Below are 15,081 nucleotides of genomic sequence, written 5' to 3'. Positions count from 1 at the left end.
GGTTTGTTCCACGTTTACAGGTCAAAGGGGAGTTTCATTTTTTTGGGTGAGTGGTGGGTAGTGGACAATTGCACTTGCATGTGCATTCTTTTGCCATGAAGGACTCAGAGGCCACAAATATGAAACTGAGAATACAGTCAGTAAAATCCTTTTACTTGTAACTGGGAGATGTACGAGACTTCAGCAGCTGGAGGAAGCAATCATGACATTTCTTTGGAATTTGAGTGCCCCCTACAGGTTTCCTATGTTTCTACCTATTCACCACTTCTGCTACTCTGTCGTTAACTCTTGAAAGAGACATGATTAAAATAATTTTTTTTAAAAAAACATATTGCGTCTGTGTAGGAATCAAAGCTCTACATTTGCAAAGTGCATAATAAATGACAAGCAACGCATGGAAAAACTTTGAAAATACGGTCCGGCGTTTCAATTGCACTGATGCCCAAGTAGCTGTCCCTACAGGACTGATAACAAATGCTGATTTGTGGGAGCACAGAGCAGCGCCCCTTTTACCATTTTGCTTGAGCCTGGGGGGGGTAAGGTTTGGCCTTTAGCATCAGACTGCACATCAGTTAGCATTGCTGCCTCACAGCACGTGGGTGTGGGCTTTGGTTGCACATCATGAAGCTTTTTATGTTGTACCTGTGTTTAGTTCAGGTGCCCCAGTTTCTTTAATTGGTTAATTGACTTCTTGGGAAAATTGCAAAATTGCCCTTGTGTTTGTTTGCCTGCAGTAGATAATTACAGTGCAATTTCCACTCTGCAAACCATCCAGAACTAAGTAGATAATTACAGTGAAATCTCCACTCTGCAAACCATCCACTAAATAAAATTAAAAATATTGAACAAATTGGTTCACCCCGTGCTTTCCTAGAAACAGGACATCATTTCTTGTGGTTTTAAAGATTTTAAATTGCAGATGCCCAATTGTTACCCACCCCCATTCTGGCTAGTTGGCTCTTTTCTTATCCTCATGCAAAATGCAGGAAGGCGTTGGAGTTGCCATAAGCATGATTGCCACTTGCCCACTTCTCACTGTAGGCAAGTAGGTGTTTCTCCAGCATTGGCATCATTTGCACACTGTGCATGACTCACAGGACGCTGGCTCATTTAGTTAACTGCGTGAATGATACGCACAAAGATTCAGTTACATGGCAGCACTTTGACAAACTTGCCATGGCAACACCAGCTTTATCTGCACACAATGCACAGTCCCCATTGCTTCCAACTCTTTTCATTGGCAAGAGGGCTTTATTCTTCCCTTGGCCTATTACAGACGCAGAGGAATCAGAGACAGACAATAGCTGGCAGATACAACTATGACAAAGCCAGAAGAAAATATCTGATTTCTTTAGTGTAGTGAATAGTGAAAGCAAAGTGCCCCAGGAAGGGGCAAAGTGCTAACTGCTGATTGGTGGAGACAGTGGGTTTGGCTGGTGCAGATGTTTTGTTACTAGTTCAGTGGTTCCCTAAGGCCTCGCATATTTATAGCCAACACCCAGACCTCGCCCAAAATGACACATATTACAAAAAACAAATACACACCTGCGGCACATGTGAAAATATTAAAACTGTCAGCTTGTATTAATGCCTAAAATCTGATGTACCACCATCCATGTACAGCAGCTAATAGCTAATTATGCCTCCAGTCCACCATAATCTCCCACCACCACCACTTGTAACCTTGTTTTGCAACTATTTTGTTCAGCATTTAATAGAGGAATTTGTTTCTATTTATACTTTAATGCCGGATATCACGGGAGTTGGGTTAAGCTTAATTTTTGTTTACACTGTTTTATTCATTTAATTATTTAAAATATGCAGAAATACATCAGAAGTGTTGTTTCATACAGAGGGGCATGTCTCCCAACAACATCCATTCCCTGCCATTAAATGCAGACACATGTGGAAAGACTAGATTATAACTGGCTACAATGTGATTTTTCAACTGTCTCTGTGCTTAAAGGGGTGGTTCACCTTTAAAGAGATACTGTCATGGAAAAACATGTTTTTTCCAAAACACATCACATGACTGGAGGCAGCTGGGAAATTGACAATATGTCTAGCCCCATGTCAGATTTAAAAATTGAAAAAAACAAAATTTGTTTGCTCTTTTGAAAAATGGATTTCAGTGTAGAATTCTGCTGGAGCAGCACTATTAACTGAGGCGTTTTGAAAAAAACATGTTTTCCCATGACAGTATCCCTTTAAGTTAACTTTCAGTATGTTATAGAATGGCTAGTTCTAAGCAAATTTTCCATTGGTCTTAATTTTTTCATTTTTTTCCCTAGTTTTTTTGATTATTTGCCTTCTTCTTCTGACTCTTTCTAGCTTTCAAATGAGGGTCACTGACCCCACCTAAAAACAAATGTTCTGCAAGGCTACATATGTATAGTTAATGCTACTTTTTATTACAAATTTTTATTTTCAGGCCCTCTCCTGTTCATATTCCAGTCTCTAATTTATATCAATGCATTGTTGCTTGGGTAATTTGGACCCTAGCACATAGATTGCTGAAATTGCAAACCATAGAGCTACAGAATAAAAAGCTAAATAACTCAAAACCAATTGCAAATTATCTCAGAATATCACTCTCTACATCACACTAAGAGTTAATTTAAAGGTGAACACTCCCTTTTTAACTGTAACCTTGTTATGAGCTCAAGGGAAACAACCATATGTTTGACAGCAAACCTCTTTTTTTAAAGGTGCAAATTGTATAAAAAAATGTGAATTCCTTTAAATGAGTGCCAGTGTCTAAGGAAGCACTTACAAAGTCCTTCTGTGGTATCTATGCTTGAAGTTATGGCATCCTGTACCATTCATCATCAGTATGCCTAGTGACTACTAATGGAAGAACTGCAACAAATTACAAGTGATGGACTTGCTGTTGGTTAACATATTTCTAGAATCAGAGATGCCATGAGAACACCAGCCCCATAACTGCTTTAAGCAAGAATCAGAAGAATGCATTGAGGACTGATTTGCAAGCATCATCAGTGCCTAAAACCACTCCTACTGTGACTGAACAACAAGTTGGGCTTATCAGATTTTACAAAAACCACCCTAATTTGCAGACAGATATTAGTCGTGCAGGCTGGTGAGAGGGCTCATACATAGCCCAAAAATCTACAAACTCAGTCTGGAGAGGCAGTGTTTGCCGCTTCTATTTGCCCATGCATAAAAAAGGGCATTAACTCAAGGGATGAAAACATAATTATGCCTCTTTATAGGTCCCTGGTAAAGTCTCATCTGGAGTATGCAGTGCAGTTTTGGACTCCAGTCCTTAAGAGGGATATAAATGAGCTGGAGAGAGTGCAGAGACTAAGTGCAACTAAATTGGTTAGAGGGACGGAAGACTTAAATTATGAGGGGAGACTGTCAAGGTTGGGGTTGTTTTCTCTGGAAAAAAGGTGCTTGCGAGGGGACATGATTACACTTTACAAGTACATTAGAGGACATTATAAATAGCAGGGGACCTTTTTACCCATAAAGTGGATCACCGCACCAGAGGCCTCCCCTTTAGACTAGAAGAAAAGAACTTTCATTTGAAGCAACGTAGGGGGTTCTTCACAGTCAGGACAGTGAGGTTGTGGAATGCACTGCCGGGTGATGTTGTGATGGCTGATTCAGTTAATGCCTTTAAGAACGGCTTGGATGATTTTTTGGACAGACATAATATCAAAGGCTATTGTGATACTAAGCTCTATAGTTAGTATAGGTATGGGTATATAGAATTTAATTAAAAGTAGGGAGGGGTGTATGTATGGATGCTGGGTTTTCATTTGGAGGGGTTGAACTTGATGGACTTTGTCTTTTTTCAACCCAATTTAACTATGTAACTATGTAACTATGTAACTATGTATGCCACCTTTAGTTTCATCCCTGTTGCCTCCAAAGGCCTTATTACTGAGTATTATCTATTGGTTATTACTCTGGAGTAAAATTAGCCCAGTTTAGTGAATCCCTCCATATTAAAATAGCCTGAAACTTTACTGCTTTCTGTGGTCTTTTCCCTTAATAATCAAGTCCAAGGAACTGCAGTGAATCCGCTTTGCATCACGGTAACTTTATTGGCTCAAAGCAGACGAAAGAAAGACAATGTTTTGAGCCTTACTGGGCCTTTATCAAGCAAAGCTGATTCACCTTAACAGTGTGCAGCAGTTCCTTGGACTTGGTTTCTAATATTGACCCGTGGCAGGTTGGTTACATACTGCCTAGCACCTGATCCCAAAGGATAATTCACAGAGGTAGAGCACTTCATTATTGTTTGCCCCTAATATTGACATTTTTAAAGCCATTAAGACCATGCAGACCCATCTCTGAAACTGGCGTGTCCATCAGTCCTTGAGGGCAACCACTGGAAGTCTAACTGGTGCAGATTCCCTTCTGCCAGGTCAGTAAATACAAAACTGGTGAAACCCATTTGAGGGGCAACTACAGGAGGCCCCCTTCCATCACTGCTACTGTGATCCACCCCAGGCCAAAGCCAGCAACAGGGGTCCAACATGTGAAGCCTCAGTGTTTAATGGTGTACAGTTATTTATGTGGGGGCCATCAGCACAATAGCTTGGTGGTAATGTTAATAGATGTCCTTTGTGGGTCCTGCATTTTCTCTATTATAGTAATAAAGCCATGACCTTTTCCCTACAAATATGGTTCTGGGTCATTATTGATTTGATGTTTCAATATTATATAGTTGGGTCCAAGGCTAGAAGCTGTTAAACAATAGATCCCTTATGGCGTGAAACAATGCTGCTATTTGTGGTCTGCAGTTTTAAAAACTATTGGAGTACTGTCCAAACCCTTTCCTTCCTGTCTTAACAATCACAATTAATGGCATAAATAAACACATTTTCAGATGCTAAGATTACAATACAAGATTTTAAAGGAGAAACAAACCCTTTACCAAAAGCCCCTACCCCCCACCCCACATAGACCCCCCTCCCAGCATCGGAGTTCACCGCAGCCATCTTCCATGTCTCGTGTCTTCTTCCGGAGCTTCGGCAATTTTGGTTCATTTCGTCGCATGCAAAGTTGTTGCAAAAAAGTTGTTGCTCCAACTGCACATGCGCCGCATTGTCGGTCTCCATCTCAGCTTACCGAAGAACTGGAAGATGGCTGCGGTGAACTCCGATGCTGTGAGGGGTAAATAAAAAGTGACATGACCTGTGGTTAATATCAAGTGCTACTGACACCAGAAATTAAACTCTTTTTTACATCTATCATAATATTGCCTTTGAAAGCCACTTATAACTTTGCCATAAAGTATTTGCCCAATGCTTTTACATTACCTGTCTGATGCCCCTCCTGTATGAGGGGGCTGCCATATTTGTGCAGCAGGAGCCCATTAACATTAGAATCTCTAACTGACAGGCTGAGATGGGACACTCAGGTTGGCAAAACAATCAGGTTTAGAAACTTCAACTAACAATTACTTACAAAAACAAACCTCTCAGCAAAAAACGATCAACATGACCCAAAGGTAACTTTTAATGTACATTCATATTTTAACAAGTAGTTTTTTTAGTGTCAGTATCATTTTAAATGTTTGTCTAGATAATGATGGTAACGTACATCAATCCTTTTCATGTAATCCTGCTAGAGGCAAGGAACTGAGAGCCTTTTGCACAACACACAGGACCTTAGTTCCTAAATGGGAGCAGTACAGTTCACGTGTCCCCCTCCCTACGTAATAACTCAGTTACTGCTAATTCCGCATCCCCAATTCCACAAGAACCCTTAGTACCACTGCATGAGTGCTCTTCAATTTGCTGACACTCCACTTTCACTCTTTTATTCTTGTCCTGATATATTTTTACTGCATTTCAGACATTGCATACTCTCGCAGGGTTTCTATGTTATGTTTAGTTCAGCCCATTTCCATAGTGAACATACAGTTCTGAACTATAGTGATATTTTGTGACTGTTCCATGGAAAAATGTATCATTGGCTAAATTGGCCAACATCCTTTTTTTACTTTAATCTTTTCCACATTTTGCATCCGTGGTAACCTTCCCCTGAAATATGTATTAAGTGGGGTTAGAGGGTACTTTTTCATCTCATAGACCCACCCACTGGTTACTGACACAATGGAACAATTTGTCATTCATATTCTTTGTGTGGTTGAGATCATATCCAGGCCCAAAAACTTGAATTCCCTTTGCAAAAACAGGCCTTTCAGATAGGGGTTTATTTAACATTAAGATCTTAATATATCAGAGGAAGACGAATCATAGGGTTGCTGCAAATTAATGACCTTTGTGCAAATCACTGATATTGCTCATGTTTTAGACTGAATGAAAACTATGGCTCTACCAAGCTGTGTAAATATAAATACAGATACAGTAGATGCATTCTGCTTCTATACACTTTATTGCTACACCAAAAAACATGTAGTCTAATCCTTCTCCTGGACAGGTTCCCCTGCAATTCCTCCTAGGGCCAAAGTTTGGCCCAAATTGCTCAAACTGCAACAACTCAGCTTGTCATTGGATTTCAAATATTACTTTCAAAGACAATCATACTAATTTTGAGAAATGTACAAATATAACTTACTTTCAATGAATAGTGCCACCATAGCTCCAGAACCTTTATGTATATTGCCTATTTATATAGTGAATAAAGTACCCCCTCTTCTAAATTATAAGGATATTATAAGTTACCGAAGAGATTCATGATCATATAAAAACTCGAGGCTGAAGGCTGAGTGCTTTTATACAGGTCATGGAACTCCAAGGTAACTTCTAATATCCTCATATTTTGCAACTGGGGGTACTTTATTTATTATAATACACAAGTTTCAGTGAGTAGTGACAATAATGACATCAGAACTCACCGTTTATAACTGATGACATCAGAACTCACCTTTTATAAGGATATAAGATATTCATGGCTTTTGTGTATTATATATAAATATATAATTAGTGGTAAGGCAAACCTGCTCTGTTGGGGTAAATGAGTCCTGTCACTAAAGGCCAGCATTTTGAACTTTTTCAAAAAATATTGAGTTTAGTATATCCTATCCTGAATTATTGTGATTTTTTTCCCTCTTACAGGCATGGTATACATTATGGAAATGTGAAACGTGTTCTACACATGAGTGGTAACCCTCAATTTAAATCACAAGTTGGATTTGTCATATCAGTTATTGGCAATCCACTCCAAATTGTATGTGATATAGAGAGCAAGCTGTGAAGTGCACAGGGCCCAGCTCACGGTTCATGTTAAGGTGAGTCCTGACCTCCCACCCTTTTCTTACAAACTATGCACCCTCCAACATTTACACCTACCTCTTTCATCAAGCTTCATGTCACATACGGCCAAGGTTCCCATCCGTGTCTGTGAGGTCCATTGGATCAGTAACGTAGTGGTAGTAGTGCTATTCTGCTGTGAGCAGGTTGACTTTCACTTTGTGAGCCTTTTGTCTGTTGTAGTGTAATAAAGGGTGGCAGTCGACTTGCTTGTGGTTGGGAAATTATCATACTGTGGTTTCCACTGACATAAATATTCAGCTACAGAGAGTCTCGGTTCCTTCTTGGCCTTGCATTTCAATCTTTTGCATATTTTTCAGTGCTTCACTGCCTCTTTTTTTCTGAAACTGACAAATGATTCTAGTAGTCCTGACACCTGCCATTCATGTCACATAAAATGGCTTGCCTGCTTGCTATTTGCTCTAGCGTTAAAAGTAGGGTTAAAAGGAGAGCATTTGTATGATGTGCAGCTGTTAGGCCTCAACAACTTCTTGCACCTTTTTTTCTGCGACTTATTTGCATTTAGGGATACACCTCTGAGGCAAAGTGTATGGGGAAGTGGATCACATGACAATATGGCAGCTGAAAGATATATTTTAAGTCCCAGAGTGGAGAGCTTCTAACCTGTTTGGTGTCAGGTGCCTTCAGGTATGGGGCCCTAAACTGTCAAGGGCCAAAATCAATAACATGAAAAAACAAAAACACCATTTGGCACTACTGCTACAATTGAACCTGTGATGGATGTTTATTCACACTAAAACGTGGCAAAATGTTGGGCCTACACAGGGCTATTGCAAAAATGAAAATGTAATATTAGCTTCAGCATACTGAAATAAGAAACTTTCTAAATACAATCAATTAAAAATTCTGTACCGTTTCTGAAATAATCACGTGTATCTTCACTATTCTTCTCTCTCTGCATCTGATTCTCCTCATTCTGTCTTCATTCAGGAGTTGAGTGTCAGATGAATGATCCAATATATCTTATAGGGGGGCTCCTTTTGCCTAGAAGATGTATTAGAGCTCACTCTATTCACATCACCAGAAATCCTGTCTCTCTACATGCAGAATTTGTGCAAAAGTCTGTTATTTTGTTAAATTTTGTTTGTACTGGAATCAGTTATTTGAGTGAGCTCTAATACATCTGCTAGGAAAGGGAGCCCCCCTATAAGATATATTGGATCATTCATGACACCCAGCTGCTGCATGAACACAGAAGGAAGAGAAACCGATGCTGAGAGAGGAATAGCGGATGTAAACTTGATTATTTCCGAAACAATACAGAATATGTATTTGATTGTCCTTAGAAAGTTTCTTATTTCAGTACGAGGAAGATTATATTACATTTTAATTTTCACAATAGTTTCCCTTTAAATTGATAAAGGGCCCTGTGTAGGTCTGAAACATTGCTTATTTTACGAGCAAATAAACATCCATCACCTGTTAAACCGTACCAGTGGTGCCAATTGGTGTTTTTGTTTTGGAGAGATATATTTTATTGATTTCTAAATGCTTACAAAAGCTTGCCAATTGATTAAAGTGTACGCAGAGTTAGAGATTTTTCCCTTTTAACCCACACACAACACTGTAGGGGTCATTTAAAGACCCCCCAGGCTAAGATACTTTTGTGCCTCCCCATTTTGGATAGAACATTATCTAACTCTATTCAAAGAGCTGGCTGTTACATAAATGACCCCTTAGGTCTCAGGTTTGTCTCTTATTCAGTTTAATGAATGTATAATAAATGGCTTTACTTATGTCACCTGGAAGCATTATCCTAGGCTGCCTGCCTGTGGTAAATAGAAATGAGGAAACGTGGCAGACTATGTGCTGCGTATAAAGAAAGTCGGCTGTATAGCCGTGTGCTGGAGCAAGTGCTGCTGTGCTAATTACACATCCATTGTGCACACAAGTCAATGCCATGCTATCATGGCAACCCATGTTCAGACGGTGATGTACATTTAGCTGTTGATTTTTGTTCTCAAAGAGCAGAGACAACTTTCAGGGCATGAACCAATTACAGGTATGGGATCTATAATCTGGAACTGGTTTTTTTTTTAGGCCTTTCTGTAATTTGCATCACCATATTAATGTTCTCAAAAAAGGTAAACATTAAAAAAATGCATTTGTTTTGCACCACCAATATGGATTCACGCAGCTTTGTTATTGTCAAGTAGTTACTGTTTTATTATTACAGAGAAAAGATATTAATGACATCTCCCATGGTTCAAAAGCTAACTGGATAATAGATTTCCAGATAAAAGATCCCATACCTGTATGAATACAGAGCAGAAGGTTCCTTTCGTTTTTGGAGTGGATCATTTTAGAGCACAACTAACAAAACACGGTGAGCTGTGAATAAAAGTGTTGCCTTCAGTTAACCAAAGCAACAAAGGCATTTAATATTAAAGGGTTGGTTCATCTTTAAAGGAACAGTAACATGAAAAATTTTCTATAAAAAATTAGTTTGCCCTTAACGGAAAAAAAACACCATTTACATTCGCAAAGACTTAATTAAGAAATAACTTACCGATACTCTGCTTGCGATTCTCTTCTGAAAAGGCGACATGTCAACGATCCATCTGGTGGCGCTCGATTTCTCCTCCCTGCCTTCTATAGGAGATAGCCAGGGAGGAGAAATCAAGCGCCGCCAGATGGAATGTCTCCATGTCGCCTTCGCCTGGTGTGAGGTGGCGAAGGCAAGTCTGGTGCAAGAGGTAACGTTCAGTAAAATCCGCATCTTAGTGAATTTGCGTAGCTACGTTCCTTCGCCAGAGCGCAACTTCATCCGGCGTAAGGGAGTGAATTACCGCTAGAGTCTATCTCCTTCGCTAGCGAGTTACACCTGAGCCCGTTAGTAAATCGGCAAAGTAACGAAATGACGTCACACTGGCGAATTTTCGCTAACGTTAGTCACTTCGCCTTTTAGTAAATCTGCCCCACACTGTTTAAATGGCAATCATTTAGACACTTGCTGCAGGAGAAGAATAAAATGGTATAGCCCCAATCTCTCTCCCAGACAATTACATTTCAGAGACAGAGTTTATAAGTGCTGTATTACCCAACTCTCCTCTGCTTGCAGGATGTTATCCAGACTTCCCCTTTGTAGGAAGGACTCAAAGGGTTTGAAGGTAAGAGCGGTACTAAATAAGGAAACCAGCAGCAACCAGTTCCTGTAATAAGCTCTTCTTTGTGCAAATTCCAGTAAATCTGGAGTCATGTGTGTTGCATGGGACATTACCCTTGTATTGTCATTATTAATTGTCATTAAGCCGATCTGTGTTTCCAGCACGACTCTGTAATCTTTGAACCAATGAAGTTAGGTACTCTGCCAAAATCCCAGGTTTATATTATCAGAATATGTTGGATTATTCAAGTGTTACATCTTATTTATGATTCCTGGGCACAAAGCTGTTCACCTGTTTTTATGCATATAGCACTCAGCAGAGGGTGCACTGCCCTGCATAAGTTGCACCCACACAATACTGTGTACAAGCATTGCATTATGGGTAAAAAAGCATGGAAACTAGAACATTTTTTTTGCACTTTGCACTCATTTATTAAATGAACTTAACAGTTTACCTACCAACTGCCAACATTACTTATTAATTAAGTGTGTACTTACAGCTTTAACCAAAGAGACTGCAATCAGATACTGGATGAAATACAATGAATGGAAGCTTTATTTGTCAGGCTTAGAATTAACAAGGTGTGCAAATCACAGCACATCCACCTCATCCACCTTCCTGGACTAAGATCTAATGATCAGTACTGGAACTGCAAAAAACAAACACAAACATAATGCATGTGCAGAAAACATTACAGTAACCTTATCACCACCATAATATTTCAAGATATTATATGTATATTGTGTTAAAAACATTTCTAAAACTGAGCTAGTGCAAATATAGCTTAGGGTGCTAACAATGGGGTAAATTTACTAAGCAGTGAAAATTCGCCAGTAAAGGCATTGCAGAAATCACTAAACTTCGCCATTCGCTCAGACAAAAAAAACCCCATATTTTTGTCACTTTTTCATGTCAGGAGGTGGTATCAAAGTGCATATCAACAATATAAAGCAAACCCACATATTCTGAGCCATAAGACAGATGGAATAGTTATTTAATGCGTTGTTAGAACTAACCATTGTGTTGACAGGATGCTGTACTCAGAATTTTGATAGCTCTGCTAGTTTTTAGCCATTTCCCATCTATCTCTTTAATCAGCCACACAATACATAGAAGCAGTGACATCAACAGAAATTAATTCAGGGTACCATCTCCATAAATACATGAATATACATTGATTAATTTGACTATTGTGGGTGGGTGTGGCAGAGATAATAAGCAATATTGTAAGCGCCATCCAACAGTTTCTATTTAGGTATACCAGGTGATATTATAATAACGATGCCATAAAAAGTCTTGACATTTCAAATAATATAACAGAATCCAGATCTCCTTTAGCCAAGACTCTAGTTGTTTCACACAGAGCCTTGCAAGTTCTATAAAAAAAAAAAAGAAAAAAAAAAGAACTGTGAAGACGCACACGAGGTGTTGCGAGGTCTTGACTGTTGGAGAGCTGAATTCAGCACGAGCTGTGCAGAGAACAGAATCAGCCAGACAGACACTGCTTAGAAATAGAAATAACATTTACAAATAACTTAAAAATAATATAACATTTATATTGAATGTATTTTGGAAAGTTGTTTAGATTTACATTTTCTTTCATCATGTAAAAACGTATCCTTGGCATAGAATGGAATGTTTCAAACCATGACGTATTACACAGCCCCATCTAGTGCCATTTGGTTGAACTGCCAACTTGACACAGTGAAGAGACACAGTCAGATATTTTGCCCAAAGCTTTTAATGCAGTGCCAGATAAGCAACTGCTTTCTAAACTAAGATCTGTTGGCAGTGGCGTAACTAGATATTACTGGGTCCCACAGCAAATTATTTTTCAGGCCCCCAAAATGTCTAGAGTTTGACCTGTTTAAGCAGTATTTATTGAAATTGTATATTAATTAGGGCCTTGTGGGGCCCCTATATCTCCTGGACCCCCCTGCAGCCGCAGGGTCTGCTTTCTCTGTAGTTACCATTGCACAGGTATAAACCCATTATACAGAAAGATCTGAATTATGGAAAGGCCATCTCTCATAGACTCCATTTTATCTAAATAATCCAATTTTTTTTTAATGATTTCCTTTTTTTCTGTAATAATAAAACAATACCTTGTACTTGATCCAAACAAAGATATAGTTAATGCTTATTGGAAGCAAAACCAGCCTATTGGGTTTATTTAATGTTTACATGATCTTCTGGGGGCAGCTGGGAAACTGACAATATGTCTAGCCCCATGTCAGATTTCAAAATTTAATATAAAAAAATCTGTTTGCTCTTTTGAAAAATGGATTTCAATGCAGAAGTCTGCTGGAGCAGCACTATTAACTAAAAAAAACATGTTTTCCCATGACAGTATCCCTTTAATGTATAGACACATTCAATGTACAGTGGGGCAGAATATGTTAACAATAATAATAATAATAATAAATATGCTAATGGTGTAGTATGAATGTAATAACTGTCATATATAAATTATTTGTTAAAAATCTTACCGTCACTAAACATTTTATTTTCTTTTATTTTTCTATGTAGGAAACAGAATGGAGAAAAATCTTGAGAAAGTTGGTGTGGAGGATATTGATGAATTAGGTAATGGACTTTTCAAGTTACTTAAGGTATTTCTGGAAGAAGACAATGACATCACTTTAAAAAGTCTTCTAAAAACTGACCTGTCGAAGTAGGGATGCACCGAACCCAGCATCCAATATAGGATCAAACCCTATCTTGCAAGATTTGGCTAACATTTGTACTAGTATGCTTTTTATACAGAGGAGTATATTTAAGTGCAGTTTGAGGACTCTTCTTGTTAACTATGAGTCTTCTAGTTTTTTTTGTATAATATGATATTCTATGTTGCTAAGGAGTTCTATGACCATATAAAGTTATGAGTCTGAAGGTCATGGAACCCCAAAATGACTTCTAATATCCTCATAACCTTTTTTTGTATTACAGAAATTTTATTAAGTCATATGACACAAAGAACTATTATAGCTTATAATATAATTAGGCACCATTTATGAGGATATCATTTGCAAGATATTAATTTCTCTTCTGCATTATGTGAAAACAAATCTTTGAACAGACCAAATAGAACGAATGGTTTACGTTGTGTGTTATGCCCTAACTCTTATCTTTCATTTTAGGATTCTTTACTTGGAACGAGCCATCTGTTCAAGTAACAATTGAAATAAGTAAGTATGCTCAATGATATTTGAAGGCAGCAAGGGGCTCTGTAATAATATATATTAAGATATTCCAAGGGGACTTTTCACATCCTAAGATTTTGGAAAAGCGGAACATTATTACTTACACATATGGCTTTTTGATGTAAATCTGTGTTGTGTGAAGGTATGAAGGGAAGGCCCAACAGTAGACTAGAAGTATGGGGAGATTGGGAGCAACCATTTAGTTAATAAATATTGTGCCTGAAGTTGACTCTATTTACTATAACAGTTTTGCTAAGCAATATACTTTTTGTTACAGCGCCTGGAAGATCCTACTATCAAAAATGGAGCCGGCCTAAGATCTGTATTAAAAACATATAAAAAAAGTGTTCCAGCCTATTGAAACTGTTCTTTTTAGCTTAGTGGTGGCTGCAGGTATAAGAGGCATTAAGGGGCCTATTTATTAAACCTCAGTTTTTCTATTCGAGTTTTTAAAGAAGAAAAATTAAATTTTTAGAGGAAAAAAAACTTGAATTTCTCAGTTGTCTTCTTGGGGCACACAGGGAACCAGCCTGTTATTTTTAGCTTTGTGTGGCTGGTGGTAGGTGTAAGAGGCATTAAGGGGCCTATTTATTAAACCTCAGTTTTTATAGTCGAGTTTGTAAAGAAGAAAAAATTTAATTTTTAGAGGGAAAAAAAACTAGAATTTTTCCAGATCTATTATACTGTGAATCTGCTAAAAATCCAAAAATACTACAGCTAAAACCTGTCACTGGCAGATCCCTTTAAAAATTGGAACATATTTTTTGCCTTCATGATTGTCAACCGTTTCGGGCTGTTAGATGCTGGTTTTCGTTATATAATCCGAATAATTTGTGTTTTATGGGTGACAACTCGAAAAAGTAGCACAATTCGAATTGTCACAATATTTTCTTGAGACTTTTCCCTCACGGACAATTTTTGATCCCAATTGTTAGTAATTAAGCCAGAGCATGGATGGGAGTTTGGTCAAATTTTTATTATTAAAATAATGGCGGGGAAATCAACATTTTATAAAAAGCCCCCTAAGTGTGGGTGCAGAGGTAGTGGGAATGTCAGTAGATTGTATCTCATTGATATATGATATAGAAACATCTTAGCAATCGGCAGAAAATTGATAACATATTACAAATGTGTAGAAGTTTAGGGTGATCATTAGGGCTCACTGACCTTAGAGAAGAAGCTGTACCATAAGTTATATATATGCTTCTATCTCACTAGACAAGGGATGAAGGGATGAAGGGAGGATGTTTCATATATCTTCCCCTACCCATTCTAAATAGGACCACCAGCCCCCCCACCCAATTCTGAATGCATGGGGCATGAGGTGGGAAATTGAGTGTCAAAAGCAAAATCCTCTTATAAAGTATGGGACTCGTTATCTGAATACCCGCTATCCAGAAGCTCGACATCATCATCACGTGTGCCCTGACCTGGTACTGTTGCCACATTACAGTGGTATCTGCTGGTACCCACTGGTTACCTGCAGATACAGATATG

General features: G+C 38.4%; 1 protein-coding gene and 1 long non-coding RNA gene across 2 annotated transcripts in view; one reads left to right on the top strand and one right to left on the bottom strand.

Moving 5' to 3' along the window:
• Window positions 1–7,535, bottom strand: part of rasgrp1.L (RAS guanyl releasing protein 1 L homeolog) — an 84,608-nt gene extending 77,073 nt beyond the window's left edge. The window contains exon 1 of the mRNA XM_041573337.1: window positions 7,293–7,535. The gene's annotated coding sequence lies outside the window, so the exon portion shown is untranslated. The remainder of the gene's footprint in view (window positions 1–7,292) is intronic.
• A 5,300-nt stretch (window positions 7,536–12,835) lies between these two features.
• LOC108699557 lies at window positions 12,836–14,210 on the top strand. The gene is made up of 3 exons (XR_001932810.2): window positions 12,836–12,967; window positions 13,522–13,569; window positions 13,862–14,210. It is a non-coding gene; the product is annotated as an uncharacterized LOC108699557 (long non-coding RNA).
• Window positions 14,211–15,081: the final 871 nt, after the last annotated feature.

This window comes from Xenopus laevis, chromosome 8L (assembly GCF_017654675.1).
Source record: "Xenopus laevis strain J_2021 chromosome 8L, Xenopus_laevis_v10.1, whole genome shotgun sequence".
NCBI lineage: Eukaryota > Metazoa > Chordata > Amphibia > Anura > Pipidae > Xenopus > Xenopus laevis.
Note: the sequence above shows the minus strand (reverse complement) of the source record. Positions and strands in the feature narration are given on the sequence as shown.